The 17,196-nt window shown below is 38.0% G+C and overlaps 1 protein-coding gene across 1 annotated transcript in view; it reads right to left on the reverse strand.

The window, feature by feature from the left end:
* The window catches only part of LOC126235327 (uncharacterized), a 154,248-nt gene extending 137,499 nt beyond the window's left edge, over positions 1-16,749 (reverse strand). The window contains exon 1 of the mRNA XM_049944050.1: positions 16,680-16,749. The gene's annotated coding sequence lies outside the window, so the exon portion shown is untranslated. The remainder of the gene's footprint in view (positions 1-16,679) is intronic.
* Positions 16,750-17,196: the final 447 nt, after the last annotated feature.

The following is a 17,196-nucleotide window of genomic DNA, read 5'->3' on the forward strand; positions in this document are numbered from 1 at the left end:
GGTGAAGGTAAAGGACTGGAGAGGTGTAGGAAAAGGGGTAAATTTTGGGAAAGTTACCCAGAACTGTAGGTCGGGGGAGACTTACTGTACAGGATGAGAAGGAAAGACCGATTGTTGGGGACTGCATCAGACGAGATTTGATAATCTGAGAACTTAAAGGCAGAAGACAGGGTAATATACAAGACAGAACTTACTACTAAAACATCAAGCTAGAGTTAATAAGCGTGAGAAGCTAAGTTCATTGTACATAGCAGAGGTGAGAGGGAGCAGTGAAAAATAGACGGGAAATACAATGCAACATGTAGAAAACTAAACGGAGTGAAGCTAAGAGTAGTTACAGTGAAGAAAAGCTGAGATGGAAGAAATTAACATAAATCATGGCCAGGTGGGTGGCGAGAATTAAGGACATGTTGTAGTACTAGTTCCCACCTGCAGAGTTCTGAGAAACTGGCATCGGGGGGAAGAATCCAGATGACGTGTGTGGTGAAACAGGCACCGAGGTCACGAATGTCATATTGCAGCAGCGATGGTCACAGGGGTAGTAGCCATAGGATAAGGAGATGTGTGCATAAGGGGCATAGGGTCTGACAAGAATATTGCAGAGACTGGGAGGGCGATAGAAAGCTATTCTAGGTGTGGTGGGCAAAATTTAAGACAGAATGGATCTCATTTCAGGGCGTGATTTTAGGAAGTCCTAGCCCTGTTGAAGTAGCTGATTAACACATTCCAGACCAGGATAATACTGAGTCATCAATGGTGAGCTCCAAAGCTCTTTTGTGGAGGGATCAGCAGTACCAGGACTGGATGTGATGGTCTGGGAAATCTGCTTTTTAACTAGGCTGTTGGGGTAACTACGAGCAGTTAAGGCTGGGGCAAGACTGGTGGTGTACTGCAGTAAAGAGTCTGCATCTAAAAGTGTCTGCATCTGAACAAATACTTTTGCCTCAGATGCCAAGGCTGTATGGGAGGGAATGTTTGACATAGAAAGAACAGCAACTGTCAAAATATAAGTACTGTTGTTTGTTGGTAGGCTTAATGTGGAGACGGAAGTGTGTACCTGGCCTTCGGTGAGGACGAGATCAACATCAAGGAAAGTGACATGGGATTTGGAATAGGACCATGTGTAATTTAATTGGGAGAAGGTATTCAGAGATTCCAGGAATTTTAGCAGGTCAGGCTCACCATGAGTCCATATGGTAAAGATATCATCAATGTATCTAAACCAAACCAGGGGCTGAAGACTTACGGATCCCAGGAAAGCTCCTTCCAAGCGACCCATGAAAAGATTGGCATAGGTAGGAGCCATCGTGGTTCCCATGGCCGTACCCCTGATCTCTTTGTATGTCTGCCCCTCAAGGTGAAGTAGTAGTTGGTCAGCATAAAGTTGATTAACTAGGAAGTATGTCATAGGTTTGGAATCAGGTGGGCGCTGACTGAGGAAATGTTCAGCAGCAGACAGACCATGTATGTGGGGGATGTTGGTATAGAGGGAGGTGGCATCAATGGTGACAAGCACTCCCCTCCTACATCAAAGATACCAACCATTAACTAGATTGTCTGAAGTCCGTGCCTGTCCCACTCCCACCACATACCTTGCTTGTCAATTCTACCCCTTTTCCTAGACCTCTGCAGTCCTTTCCCCTCACCCTTCTTCCTTCCCCTTCAACCCTTCTGCCTGAAGAAGGAGCCACTGGCTCCTAAAGCTTGCCAATCACAACAGTCTTTTATGTGTATGTCCTGCCACCGCTTGGTGAGTAGATTCTTTATCTATCCAATTAAATAGCATAATTTGAAGAGCTGTTCAATACAGTACTCATTTTCTTTACTTTCTGTTTTATAATAATATGACATTACCCTTTATTACTTGCAATACATTAACTTCATTTGTATATTTCTAAAGTGATAATACATGAGTGGTTATTTACCTCTATGTAATGGCAGTAATGTAGAAAAGGCAGCATTGAATACATAAAAAATTTAAAAGCTGTAAGTAAATAAGTTATGTTCAATCTTACAACACATTTTAAATGCTCAAAATTGTTGTTAACAGTTTGCTATAGCACAATACATCACATAATGCTTGGGATACTTAAATCACAACCTATGATGCACAAAAACTGCCTTTTCTTTCAAGTTGCTATAATTTTTTGGCTATCTGACTTCAGCACAACTAAAAGACAATGAAACACATTAACTCTCGGCCAGAAGGCCTTCTTCTGAAATAGACAAAACACACACACACACACACACCCAGCAGCCATAGAGAGTGGTCACATGTGTGTGAGCTGTGTTTGTGTGAATGTGTTTGTGTTGTCTCTTTCGGAAGAAGGCCTTCTGACCAAAAGCTAATGTGTTTTAATAGTATTTTTATTCTGCCTATCTGCATCTAGTTGCAGCATTTAGTCAGATTCAGCATTATAATGTGTGTGTTCAAAGCTGAATTTATTGATGACAAAGAAGTGCTTCCTACGTGGCCAACTGGTAGGCCTGTTGATAAAATACCAATACTAATTTTTTTGGAAAAAATATTGATACATATTGGTGATATTTTTTTCACCGATATATCAATATCAAGCGCTGATATCTTTATTTAGTATTATATATTTTTCGCAATTTTTGGTAGATATTTGAAATTGTTCTCTTGAAAATGTAGTGGAACATAATTTCACTTTCACAGTGTGAAGAAGTCTTACTACACTTTCAGCTTTCATCATGTCCAGTCTTTCTCTTTCACTGTGTGAAACAATTTAGGTGGCACAAAGAAGAAGTCTGATGGCACTAAGGAGAGTGGAGGGGGAGGGTGAACGGAATAACAAGACTTTTGATTTGAAGAAATAGCACACCAGAAATATTAAACAAGAATTTTTGAAGCAACTGGTGTGCTATGTCTTCATATTGGCATTCTTCAAAAACAGCTGCTGAAAATGATGAACAAAAATCTAAATGACAAGGCTGGTCTTTGCGGTGAGCGAAGATGCATGGAGGGAAAATACTGACATGATCAGTGCTCATCACTACCAACAGAAACTGCAACATTTAACTTAACCGCACAATTCTGAAACTACAACTTCTAGTTTGCTGGCTTTTGCACAAATGAAAAAACAGGGAAATCAACATGAGGTGTTTCGAACAAATCGATATGTGAGGAAACTGAACGATGGACCCACTGGACACCTTTTCCACGCATTTGCTATTGTTAGCGAAGTGGTTATCGCCAAATGTGAATGTGCGTCATTTTCCTTTCAATTCTTTTTCTAGAGGGGGATAAGCAGGCTGCTAGCTTGCTGATGTACAGAATATCTAATAACAATTCAATACTTACATATACATTTACAATGTGCAGCCAATATTTTTATGGGCCAGTATATTGATATTTTTTCAGTCGATATACCGAGGACCAATAATGGTATTTTTTTAAAATATTGATATATCGGATTCCAAATATTTTTCAGTGTATCAACTGTCCTACCAGCTGGCTCATGTGCTCCTTGCAATTGACTGAATGTTTATTTTTGACATTAAAATTCCAAAGATTGTGACTAATTACAACTGGTTCTTAACAGGACACGTTTTTTGCAAATTAGTCCTGTCAGACATGGTGCCACATGTAACATACAAGGCATGACGGATCTATGTGGACGTAATTTATCAGCTACTGAAAAATCATTCAAACTCCATATAATGTTGGAGTGGCTCTTTCTCTATACAAGTGTTTCAGGACATATTTTCCCAGACAGATGATAAACAGAATTCAAGCAGGATGAACTAGCCGTTAATACTTATGGGGGAAGACAGGATGCAAAATGTACATCATCACCAAAAAGTCAAAGAATGAGTGTGAAGAACACTGACAAAACCAATGTGCACAAATAAATAACAAAATGGAAACCAGCAATACAAACTGTACAATGGGAGACCATCAGCTGTTGCCACTGACAAAAATTATCAGATGCAGCTCACCATAAATCCTGTGATGATAGTCTCTGACATAATTGATTTTAACATATCTTAAAATTCAGGACAAAGCAAGAAAACCATAATTTGTTGTTTTGCCAAAAATAATTCCTGGCGTGAAACAATGACCTACAAAGATGACATATGTGTTGACACTTTTCATGTGTGCATTTTTACTTATTGCTGAAATGCTGTATCTCCGGAGTGGTATTTGGTATTTTGGGAAAAACAGTTTTTAATTGTAATAATAATATGGGTAGCTACAACAAAAGAACTTTGACCCATCTTTCCAAAACGGGGATTTTTTAAACAGAGAATGCCCGCCCCGACAGCTGAGTGGTCAGCCTGACGGATTGCCGTCCTACGGACCCAGGTTCGATTCCCGGCTGGGTCAGAGATTTTCTCCGCTCAGTGACTGGGTGTTGCGTTGTCTTCATTATCATTTTATCCCCATCTGGCGCAGGTCTCCCATTGTGGCGTCAAATGTAATAAGACCTGCACCAAGGTGGGCGGACCTGCCCCCAAAGGGGCCTCGCGGCCAATGACGCCATATGCTCACTTCCATTTCCAATCAGAAAATTACGACCTTTCAAATTAAAAGAAGTAACAAACATTGTGAACCATTCCATAGACACAACATTTCAAAGTTGTATGAAAGTAATGGATATTGTGTGGGGAAACATCTTCAGTGTTCTGTATTGCAGGTCAGAAAATTTTATGGACAAAATAAGAAGATAATGGTTTAATACTTTGTCTTGAATTTTAACACATATTAAATTCAATGATATCTGAGACTATAAAGGTAAGACTTTCATTTTCTTTACTTGCCTGATATGATACTGACGACTACGGCATTAGTAAGTGGGTGACAGCTTGATTCATGCAGACAGGCAGGTCACAAATTTGTGAGTTTGCACCAGAATAAAAGTGACCACAATGAAATTCAGGTGATGGTGCAAAACTAAAGGGATTGGGAATTTCATGGAAAATGTGTACCTGAGTACTGGATGCTGATTCAAGGGAGATAATGGTGAAGTCTATTCAGGTCTGCTTAAAGTGTTTGAAGTCAATCATGATGCTTTACACCCTGACCCGGTGACACAAATACAAATGGAGACTTACCTTTACGATAAAAAAATGAAGAATCAGTCCATGGAATGCTTAACATCTCATCTGCAAAGCCTCATAAATTTAATAGAAAAAACACAAAATATCACAGTGACTGTTTTGTTTGAGAGAAGAGACAACATTAGAGTGAGACAGCATCCAAAATTTACTATGATGATGTGTGACATTGTATCACTGTGCCCCTCACCCATTGTACAGCTAGATGTGCTGCCCTCTGACTTGTTATATTTAATAGTCTTTGGCCAAAATGATTTGATGACAAACTTACGACAACACTGGCTGGAAAGGAGAGAATATAGGTCGGCACACACATTATTTTTTTCAAAGAGAGTTATAGAGATGGTTTTAACAATGTTGCAAATGTATTACTTTAATGGAGAGTATGTCGAGTAGGTATTTTGTGCACAGGAAGCAATGCCAACTAAATTTGCAATTTTGACGCTCTACATAAAGTAGTAGAGAAGTTATGACAACTTTTGCGGGAGTTTCAATAGTTACAGCACTTCTTTCTGTGAGAAAGACATGTGGAGGAGGACTATGGGGCAATAACACCCACAACACCATCTCTACGTATCCATGGATACTTTCTGTGAGAAAGACATGTGGAGGAGGACTATGGGGCAATAATACCCACAACACCATCTCTAAGTATCCATGGATCCATATACAGACATCAAGCTGCCCATGCTTGCACTGAAATGTCTGAAATATTTGTCTATGAGATAAGCACTGTACGGTGGGGTGATAACGTGTAGTATGAAATTGTCACTTTCTCAACCAGTGTAAGAGCATAAATAAGCATGAAGGTCATCACTCCTTTGGTTTTCAAGAATGAATGTAATGTGAAGAAACTAGGAACATACAACAACTTCTACACTGTAGCTGCCACAGGAACTCCCAAGACCAGATTATGTTAATTACAGCACACACAGAGGCATTTAAACAAATATTGTAGCCATGCTCCACATATGAATGGAATGGGAAAAACCCTAATATGTTGCACAGTGGGAAGTATCCAACACCCCCCCCCCTCCCATACAATAGAAGTGGTTTGCAGAGTATGTGCACATTCACCAATACCTTACAGAAAAATAAAGAAGTCTGTACATCCACCGAGATACACAGGGTGTCTCACTCAAACCTCCCTGATTTCAAAGACCCAGGAAAAAAAAACCCACAGTACATACGACAATGAAAAATGCACCACATTACAGAGCATCTCAAAGAATTTATTTCTTTATTATCAATACACCTCAACATGTAAACCATTTGTAGCACGAAGAATATCGAGTCTATATTAAATTTCTTGCCAAGTTCTTTGTAACATTTCCTCTGTTATTGTTGCAATTGCATTAGTGATACGATGTCGCAATGTAGTAATATTGTCCACTATGGTCGCATACACTTGGTCCTTCACGAATCCCCACATGAAGAAATCAAGTGGCGTAATGTCGGGTGAACATGGTGGTAAGGCAATGGAGCCTCTACGTACAAGCCAACGATTTGGGAATTTCCTATCCAGGAACTTTCGAACAGCCATTGATCAATGCGGTGGAGCTCCAACTGTTGAAAAATGATGTTGGGTTGCAAGTCTTGTATCTGAGGGTACACAAACTACTCCAACACGTCCAGATACACTGACCCATTCACAGTTTGTTCCGCAAAGAAGAGCGGTCCAACAATCCTGTCGTGCATTAGCCCACACAAGACGTTTAGTTTAGGGCTATAGCGAACATGTTCAATGACAACGTGCGGATTTTGTGAACCCAAATCCGAACATTATGCCTATTAACCCTTTCTGATAGATGAAAGGTTGCCTCATTTGAGAATAAACATCTTTCCAGGAAGCTGGATTCCATATCAATACAGTGCAGCATATCCGCAGCAAATTATTGTCAGCATGGTTCGTTGTTCGGCGTCAGATGTTGCAGAACTTGTACTTTGTAAGCACACATACGAAGACGCTGATGAACTACATGATGCAATGTTGATCGAGGTACATCAAGTTGCCTAGATTCTTGACGAATTAACTTACGTGGGCTTCTGAGAAATGTTTGTCTGATCTCCTCCACTGCCTCTTCCGAAACTCTGTAACATGCACTGCGACAATGTTTCAGAACACTTGCTGTTGCCAGAAACTTCCTATACCATTCCTGTGGATCACATTCATACAAACAACGATAATTTCTTTGCACAGTAATCAGCGATTTTGTTTCTGCAAACCACGCTACTGCTTGCGTGCGCTGCTGTGGAGTCGCCATTTTCACTTCATGCGACCACGCTGCACTCTGGTCAAGATACTTAGCACTTCTGACACGGGAATATAAATTCTTTGAGATGCTCTACAATGTGGTGCATTTTTCAATGTCGTATCTGGGCCATTCCGTGCCAAGTGGTCTAATATCGAGAAATGTTCCCACATGACCATCATGGATTTTGATGAAATTTTGTATGAACATTCACACATGTTCTCAATGAACACTGGTAAAGTTTCAGTTTCAGAAATTCAGTACTTTTGGAGATACAGTCACTTGTTTAAGACCATAGCACAGCTTTCTATAGTGTGTCCTTGAATTTTCAGCAACTTTGAGATAAGATATCTCTGTAAGTATTTGCATGAAAGAAACAAAACTTGGCCATCTTATACAACTTTTAGAGCTCTTTAAAGTAAAATATTAAGAAAAGGATTTCTGAGCAATTTTCATATAGATAATTTGAAGGAAAGTTGGGCGAAAAAATAGCTGTTTAAAAAAAATGCGAACTTTAGTTTTTTATATCTCCAAAAGTAATTGTGGGATGTACATGAAACTTTGCACACCATAACTCACCAACACAAGGTCTTAGGAAATAAAATTTCATTCTCCTATTGCTTTCCATTATTTCACAAATCTAGGGTGAAGTTGACAATTTTTCAAAAAGTGCTAAAAATGGGTATTTTTAGTCAAATTTTTCAAAAAAGTGCTTTCTTCAAACTCTTCTAAACTATGGTCATTAGAAAGAGCATATTCTAAACTATCTAAAAAAGTGGATTTGGTTTTGCAATGCAAGCATATAAGGCCCTAAAAAGTAGCATCATCAAAGAGGTGCATTGGAAGTTTGAACACATTTTTCTGGCACTCAAATTATACCTGAAACCTTTTATTATGCCTAATAAATGTTTATTAATGCCTTGAATAATTGAAATAAAAAGATCTGGTAAATAGGCAATGAGACTGTCAGAAAAACTTGAAAACTATGAGAAGTAGCCCTTCTGCTTTTATCGTAAGTGTTCATCTGCATAAAACTCTTCTAATTTTTTTTTTTCGGGGGGGGGGGGGGGGGGGGGGGAGAGAGAGAGAGAGAGAGAGAGAGAGAGAGAGAGAGAGAGAGAGAGAGAGAGAGAGAATTTTTTGTACTTCTCAAAACTGTAAATATTTGCAAGTGGAAAACGAGGTCCAAATTTTTTGATTCAATTGTATAAAACATTTTTCCAAAAAAGAATCGGTTTGCTTGAATTGTGCATCAAGTGATGTAAATTTTCCAATCAATATTGCAGAGATTTTAATACCTAGGTGTTGTAACCTGTGCATTTTTGTCTTAAAGTTATTAGGGAAACATGTGAAATAGGTTGGTTAAACATCTAAGAGTTTTAATTTTGTATTTAATCACACTTAAATGTAGCCTACTACTTTGGTAAATACATAACCACTAGTTTCACAGAGAAAATTCACAAGATTCACTGTTTATAGAAAATATAATGGCAACAATTACTTTAACAATCAGATTGTTTCATTATTGTGAGCCTTGTTTGAACAATCAGTATTTCAGTGGTGTGTTTGCAGCATAGTGAGTGGATTCTCTTGACTGAGTGTGGCTTGTTAAGTGATTCGTAACACCATCAAAGTTTGTAGTCTAATTTACAAAAAATTGTTTTGATTGTGTCTTTTATAGCATATATCTCTTATTAGATTTTTTCATTGGTGTTATACGTTTGTATAACTTCATTCAGTAGCAATTTGTCTGAAATTTAAGCAGATTACAATTTGCACTTAGAGGCCAAATACATTATTTAGTTACTGATTAGAGATGGATGCAGAAGGGAACAGCATACCTTCCTGCTCAATTGGGCAAGGAGATAGTGGAACAAAGTGTCATGTCACTTTCTTTGCCAAAAAAGCTGCTGTAAAATGGTTTGCAGATTTTAGTGATGAGGAAAAAGAGTTGTTGGCCCGACATTCTGAAGCAAAGCTGGACAATATCTCTCAAGTTTGCCTACACCATGAAACCCTGTTATTGACACAATATGAGAGGCTACAAAAAATGCTTCAATCCCTTTGGGAAAGTGAGTCATAATGTTAAGGCAGGAATTCGCACTCTTGATACTGAAACAGCTAATAAGGCTTCTGATATGTTGAAGAAGCAGTTTGTTAATAACATAAAGCCAGGTCAGAAAATTTGTCCGGCTTGCAGGACTACCTTAAATAAACACTTGGACGAAGCTTTATCAGCCTCACCATCACATTCTGATGAGGACTTTAAACCAAAAGAAGAATTAAATAGTTGCTTATTGTCTATCGTATTTCACCCCTGAAGAGAACAGTAAGCTACAGAGATAAGCACCAATATGTGAAGAAGAAAATTCAAAAGGCTCAAAATGTGATTAAAAACAGAATTGTAAATGCAATGGGAGTAAACCGACAAATTGAAGATGCTAGTGAAATTAAGGAATGTGGAAACTGTGCCGACTATGAACATTTGCTGACTGAACTGAAAGCCAAGATGCAGAATGCAATTCATAAAGAACAGATGCAAATTTTAACCTTGGCTGTAAATTGGACAGTCAGACAAACAGCAGCTCAGTTCGGCATGTCCAAAAGAATGGTGAAGAAGCTTAATGCAGAGAAGGGCATTCTGACACTTCCCGAAAATAGGCAAAGCAGGAAATTACCAGCAGAAGTTGCTAGTAGAGTGCGAAATTTTTTTGAAGATGATGAGTATAGTAGGGTGTGCCCTGGAAAAAAAGATAATATTTCAGTTAGACTTTTAGATAGAAAGACATACATGCAGAAAAGATTGTTACTTTGCAATTTACGGGAAATATATGTTATCTATAATAATATAAATGGTCCAGAATAGGGTTCTCAAAGTTTTGTGAACTTAGACCCAAATGGTGTGTAACATTAGGATCAGCTGGAATGCATGCAGTTTGCGTCTGTGCAATTCACCAAAATGTTAAGCTTATGCTTAGTGGAGCTGGTATACGTGAAAATTATAAGGAGATTCTCAGCAAGGCAGTTTGAACTCTAACCAGTGCAGGCTACATCGCTGTGAAAGGTGTCCTGGGCCCGAAGCTATAGCATCTGAAATTGCCAGCTATTTCCTAGATCATGAGCCACAGCAAGTTATTGTGTTTAAGCAATGGATACATACAGATCGGGCCACACTGGACACGAAGCAAATGGTAGTGGATGAATTTATTGGAGAATTAAAAAATAAAATATGGAGTCTGTCATGCCATCATTACATTGCCAAGCATCAAAGCTTGCATCTTAAAGGCCTTAAATGTCATCTGAAAGACGAAGAGCTTGTTGTCCTAATGGATTTTGCAGAAAATTATTCTTTTATCATTCAGGATGCTGTGCAAGGCTTCCACTGGGACAATAGTCAAGCAACAATTCATCCATTTGTTATCTAATTTCGTCAAAATGAGAAAGTAGAATCTTTAAATTTTTGCATTATCAGTGATTGTTTGTGGCATGACACTATTACAGTTCACGTTTTTGTCAAGGACCTCATCAAATATATAAAAGCATGGTTCGCACAGATATCCCACATTCATTATTTCAGTGATGGCTCCAGTGCTCAATATAAAAAATTCAAGAATTTCCTAAATTTGTGCTATCATAAGAGTGATTTTGGAATGACAGCCGCATGGAATTTTTTTGCTACTAGTCATGGGAAATCACCTTGTGATGGGATTGGAGGTACAACAAAGCGGTTAGCAGCAAGAGCAAGCTTGCAACAGCCACTTAATGGACAAATTCTTACTCCCCTAGATCTGTTTCACTTCTGCTCTGAAAACATTAATGGAATTAAATTTGTTTTAGTCAGTAAACATGAAATTGAAAAAAATATTGTGTCACAAGAAGAGAGGTTTAAACTTGGACAAACTGTAGCAGGCACTAGAGAAAATCATCAGATTTTACCTATTGATGAAACAACAATTCAGGTCAGCAGAGTTTCAAATGATTCTTCATCTTTTCTAGCTAAAATGGGTCACGGTAATGAAGGAGGCATATTAATGTCTGCTCTCCAACCAGGACAATATGTTGCATGCATCTATGAAAACGTGTGGTGGATTGGGAATATCTGCGAGACCTCCACAGAGCAAAGGGATGCATTAATAAACTTTATGCACCCACATGGTCCAGCAAAGTCATTTTATTGGCCACCAAGAAGTGACAAGTGCTGGGTTCCGGAACACCTCATTATTGCAGTTATGCCAGCTCCATCAGTAAATTCGTCTAGATGGCAATACACCATTCCTCTTGATATTCATCAGAAAATTAATGTAGCATATCAAAAATTGAAATAGGTTAGTGGAAACAATCTAAGGAACCCAAGAGTGCCTTCTAATTTTACACAGAGCACTTAAATAATTTTACTATCAGGCTTGGGATCCTGTGGTAAAAAAACCCACCTGTGGCTGTTGTTGCTAAGCTATCAAGTGTGGCCCCTATGGCAATGGGAATGCTGCTTTTCTCAGGTGAAATGACACTAGCAGTGGTTAAGCCACCATTGACCATAGCAACTCATTTATACACTTCTTTTCCATCAGTAAGCTGGTGTTGTTCATTAAACAGGCAACTAATAGTTAGATGATTACGCAAATAAATTTTACCATTTACATTCATTCTTAATAATAATTGTGTGTGTGTGTGTGTAATAGGTAGATAGATAGATAGATAGATAGAGAGAGAGAGAGAGAGAGAGAGAGAGAGAGTGGGGGGGCGGGGGAGGTGAAAATTGAGAAATAACATTGTTTCTATTTTTATTCTTTTGCTATTCGGACTTAAGCTAGGTCCTATTCATCCCAGACATTAATAAACATGTATAAGGCAAAATAAAAGATTTCAGGTATAATTTGAGTGCCAGAAAAATGTGTTCAAACTTCCAGTGCACCTCTTTGATGATGCTACTTTTTAGGGCCTCATATGCTTGCATTGCAAAACCAAATCCACTTTCCTAGATAGTTTAGAATATGCTCTTTCTAATGACCATAGTTTAGAAGAGTTTGGAGAAAAACCTTTTTTGAAAAATTTGACTAAAAATACCCATTTTTAGCACTTTTTGAAAAATCGTCAACTTCACCCTAGATTTGTGAAATAATGGAAAGCAATAGGACAATGAAATTTTATATTCTAAGACCTTGTGTTGGTGAGTTATGGTGTGCAAAGTTTCATGTACATCCCACAATTACTTTTGGAGATATAAAAAAACTAAAGTTCGCATTTTTTTTAAACCGCTATTTTTTCGCCCAACTTTGCTTCAAATTATCTATATGAAAATTGCTCAGAAATCCTTTTCTTAATATTTTACTTTAAAGAGCTCTAAAAGTTGTATAAGATGGCCAAGTTTTGCTTCTTTAGTGCAAATACTTACAGAGATATCTCATCTCAAAGTTGCTGAAAATTCAAGGACGCACTATAGAAAGCTGGGCTGTGGTCTTAAACAAGTGACTGCATCTCCAAAAGTATTGAATTTCTGAAACTGAAACTTTACCAGTGTTCATTGAGAACATGTGTGAATGTTCATACAAAATTTCATCAAAATCCATGAGGGTCATATGGGAGCCTCTAGACCACTTGGCATGGAATGACCCATCTACTGTGGTTTTTCTCTCCTGGGTCCTTGAAATCAGGGAGGCTTATGTGGGTTATCCTGTATAACAGCAACTGCACAGATTCTGAAGGCATCCATACAGTGAATGTCTATGGATTGTGTTCAACGTGGATTCCAATGTTGTTACGAATGATACACAACATATTCTTCTGAGATCATTACACTTTGGTTAAAATAACTTCATGACTGATGTTTCAGCAAGTGAAGTGATAGGGGTCAGGTGTCCACCAACCACAGTTCTTCTGAGGACTCCACGTGCTTGTCATTTTACTTGTTTTGTAGATATGTGCAGAGTATTAGAAAGAGAGGCAGGTTACATAGGGTGGAAGGGAGACATTCAAAATGAGGAGTTTACATTTCTAGTTTGAGTACAGGTCATCAAGAGCACCCATAGCAAGAGCAACAGTGACACAACCCTACCCCTCCCCACCCAGCTCTCAGGAAAAGGAAAATTGATAGTGTAGTCACATGTTTTCATTTTAAGAAAATGATTTAAAAGTCAGTGTCACGAAGGTTTTTAAAAGGTTGTAAATGGAACTTTTTTGTGGCTTCTTACAAGTCACCGTTCATCTTTCTAGATATCAAAAATACTATACAACCCACTAGGCCCCCACCTATGAACTATCGTATCAGCGTCCTTGCATGTCATACTCGTATGCTATCTGGCAACATTGCCGCCCCCCTCCTCCGACTGGGCACACATACATATGTCAACAACAAAGACATAAGGTAACATTTTTAGTTTTACTTAATTCAACAGGCCATGACTTATGAGAAAATCTATTATGCAGAAGGTAGAAGTCAGTATTACTTTAGCACTAACATAATTTATTGTACACAGGTTATGGTTGGTATCATAGACAACCACCTTCTATTATCATTGACATGTGCATACCCAATTACTGGCATACAATAGTAGAGAAACATATTTAAAAATAGGAATTTCATCCCTCAAAACACCCATACAGCTGGAAAAATATGACCACTTAAAATCATTAAAATTTCAAGTGCATGAGAGTATAGCCTGGAAATGTATAGGAACACACTGGGAGCACGAGGAGGGCGGGGGCACTCCAGTGACAGTGTGAATTCATTTAGAGGAATTTGCTGTATTCACTTGGCAAAATAAGGCAATATGGAAGTACAACAATTCATCTTTAATTACGCAGCAAGAATATACTGGACTATTCTGAAGCATTGTTTTTTAATAATCAAAAAAGAACATTCGCCACCATGCAATGCAGTATTGGCAGTTCAACAACAACAAAAAAAAAAAAAAAAAATTCATTACTTGTGTGTTGCATGTACACACCACAATTTATTAATATCTTAATTTCTGTTATTACTGCATGTTCCAGGTTGACAGCTTCTTGCCACAAGAATGTAGCAACAAGGACAAGAGTCACTTACAAACACCAAAAATCCTGGGAAGAGCAGCAGAAACATTACATGGCTGCTAATTGAGTGGCAGTCTACCAGAAATTTTAGTTTCAAATATAATGAGACAGACAACTGGAAAACTCACACTGCAAGGCAAATTCTCACATTTTGTATAAGCTTAAGCAAGAGGTACTTTCATGAAAAAAGCCAGAAGCAAAAGTTGTTCAAACAGTGTACTGACTTCAGCCAACAAAAAGCACTTATATTGCGAATATTTGTCTTAAGAGACTGAGATATGTTTTCAGGCAATTTCTCAATTACCAGACAGGATACTAAAGTTACCAGTTTCCACGTGTCTGTCTGGCATTTATATTGAGCTTTACAGTATAGATACAAAATAATAACCCAAACACATACACAGTTGTTCACTCCTTCCTTTCCTTTCAGTTCTATCCTGATTCATAGTAATTATTCATAGTAGTGTTAATACATTTACATACAAATATCCATCTCCAATCTATCCAGAAATGGATTGCGATAACATGCAATGCTCTCATATGGTTTTTTGTGTAAATGCAGCTAAGCCGTATCACAGATATTAAATGTAGCAGACAAACCCATAATGTAGCAAACGTATAACCCTAGAACAGGTGCCTCCAAAACATCAAACACTACAATACTCATCAAATTTAACAAGCACCAAAATGTTCAAATGGCCCTGAGCACGATGGGACTTAACTTCTGAGGTCATCGGTCCCCTAGACCTTAGGACTACTTAAACCTAACTTATCTGAGGTCGTCACACACATCCATGCACGAGGCAGGATTCCAAACTGTGACCATAGCGGTCGCGCGGTTCCAGACTGTAGCGCCTAGAACCGCTCAGCCACCCCGGCCAGCTAACAAGCAGCATGCACTTGACACAAAGTGGTGACGATGAAGTGTTATTCCTATTAAATAATATGGTGCTTCAGAAGCTAATTGGTGATCAGTGGAGGTGACGATAAATTTTTACAACCATCTTCTACCATTTTTTGGCTGAGTCACTAAGATGTCAAACACAGTAAAGAACACCCCATTTGGTTTACAGCTAAACACGTGAGATCTAAAATTTCTTGTCACTTTTTTTTTTTTTTTAAATTAATGTACTGTCACAAATTCAGTTGCCTGGAGTAGTTTCAGTTTATGTCAGAGCAATAGGCCTACCTATTAAAACTGTCTCCATTTCAGTATCATACGTTGATAGTTGATGATTTCATACCACTTAACAGCTTTAGAGGTCTTTCTCGGTTGAAACCAGTCAGAAGAAAATGTGCCAAACAAACAGAACCTCTTACAAAGTAATAAAATTAATAGTCTTTGAAATGATTTACAGACACAACGCTCACATTTTTCCTGGGTTGCACTTCGGTTTGAAACAGTATTTACACTTAAAAAAAAAAAAATCATTCCAATGTCAACATCCGATATTATTAATTATTTGAACTATACAGTGCTAAATGTTACTTTGTATAAATCATGACATAGCCTAATTTTTTTTATTTCAAAAAATCCTTCACTACAGTTTCATTTATTTTGTGCCACAGGAATCTTCCTAGCTATCTGATTGGAATGGCACTTTATATGAACGTATCAGAATTTTAACGAAATACGCTACATCTTACCAATGTAAGAACATGGAGGAAAATGTGGTTTTTTTGGATGACAGAGCACTCTTTTGTGAACTATTTTCTTTTTGCGTAGGCTAAAAGGAATTCTTTCCAGACTTTCTATTCCACAAAAGCTATGCGTAACTACTAATCTCTCTGTAATCTGATAAAAGAAAGAAGTGGACAAGGCTTATAACAAGTCTTGAACGAAATGTAAATAACAATGACATTGACAGACTAGTAGTTGCACACATTCTTCTGTGTTGCATTTAACTGCCGATATGGGTCATAGAACAGTAAGTATATCAGCTGACTCGTTACTGAGCCTAAAGTGATCAACAAAACAAAAACAGATTTCACCGCACTCAATCGCAAAAGGTGACGGCTTGATGCCCCTACTTTAATATAATTCATTTTACAAAACGAGGAATTTTGTAAAAGTAACGAAGCGTCCTCCTGTAATAACAACCATAACACCTCAAGTCTGCATTATTCGAGACCTTTGAGCTACGCATACTACTGTTATTACACCCTGTATGATAAAGCACGCCGGTAAACAAACACATAACCTCAACGACACCGTGTTATAAATACAAGCTCTGTACACGGTAACACCTGTTTTTCTGTGTTTCTTCTTAGCTATTGAAAGTCTTAAAAATTAAAATTAAAAAGAGAAACAAAACTTACAACGTGATTTGCGACAAAAAGCTGTAAATATATTCCATACAACTGCCATCTACAGTACCAAACGCCAAGCACTCAAACACGCATAAGGTATTTCATATTTCCCCCTCTGATGAACGATCAACGAATGTTTCGATTCTTTCACTACATCGACTACACCAAGCGTTATTTCCTTGCGGTTCAAACACGCCAGCTCCCACTATCAGTTGCAGATGTAAAGCGGATAATAATCAGTGGAGTAAGTTTTGTTGATAAAGGTTAGATAAATTTTCAACAAGTCTTCCACCAATTAGGCAACTTCATTAATGTAACTGCCGAAGAAAATAGGCCTTCTGGATTAGAGAAGATCAATTTGTTAATCACTTGTCGATATGATTAACTACTTTATTTGTAGGCAGTATTTTAATTGAAAATCGTTCATTGCACTTCTTAATTGTTATCTTTCGTCAGAACAATCATTTTTGTGGTGTCATTCATTGTTGCATTCTAAGACAAGCTTAATTAGTCTTGTCTGCCCAAC

This window comes from Schistocerca nitens, chromosome 2 (genome assembly GCF_023898315.1).
Source record: "Schistocerca nitens isolate TAMUIC-IGC-003100 chromosome 2, iqSchNite1.1, whole genome shotgun sequence".
Taxonomy (NCBI): Eukaryota; Metazoa; Arthropoda; class Insecta; order Orthoptera; family Acrididae; genus Schistocerca; species Schistocerca nitens.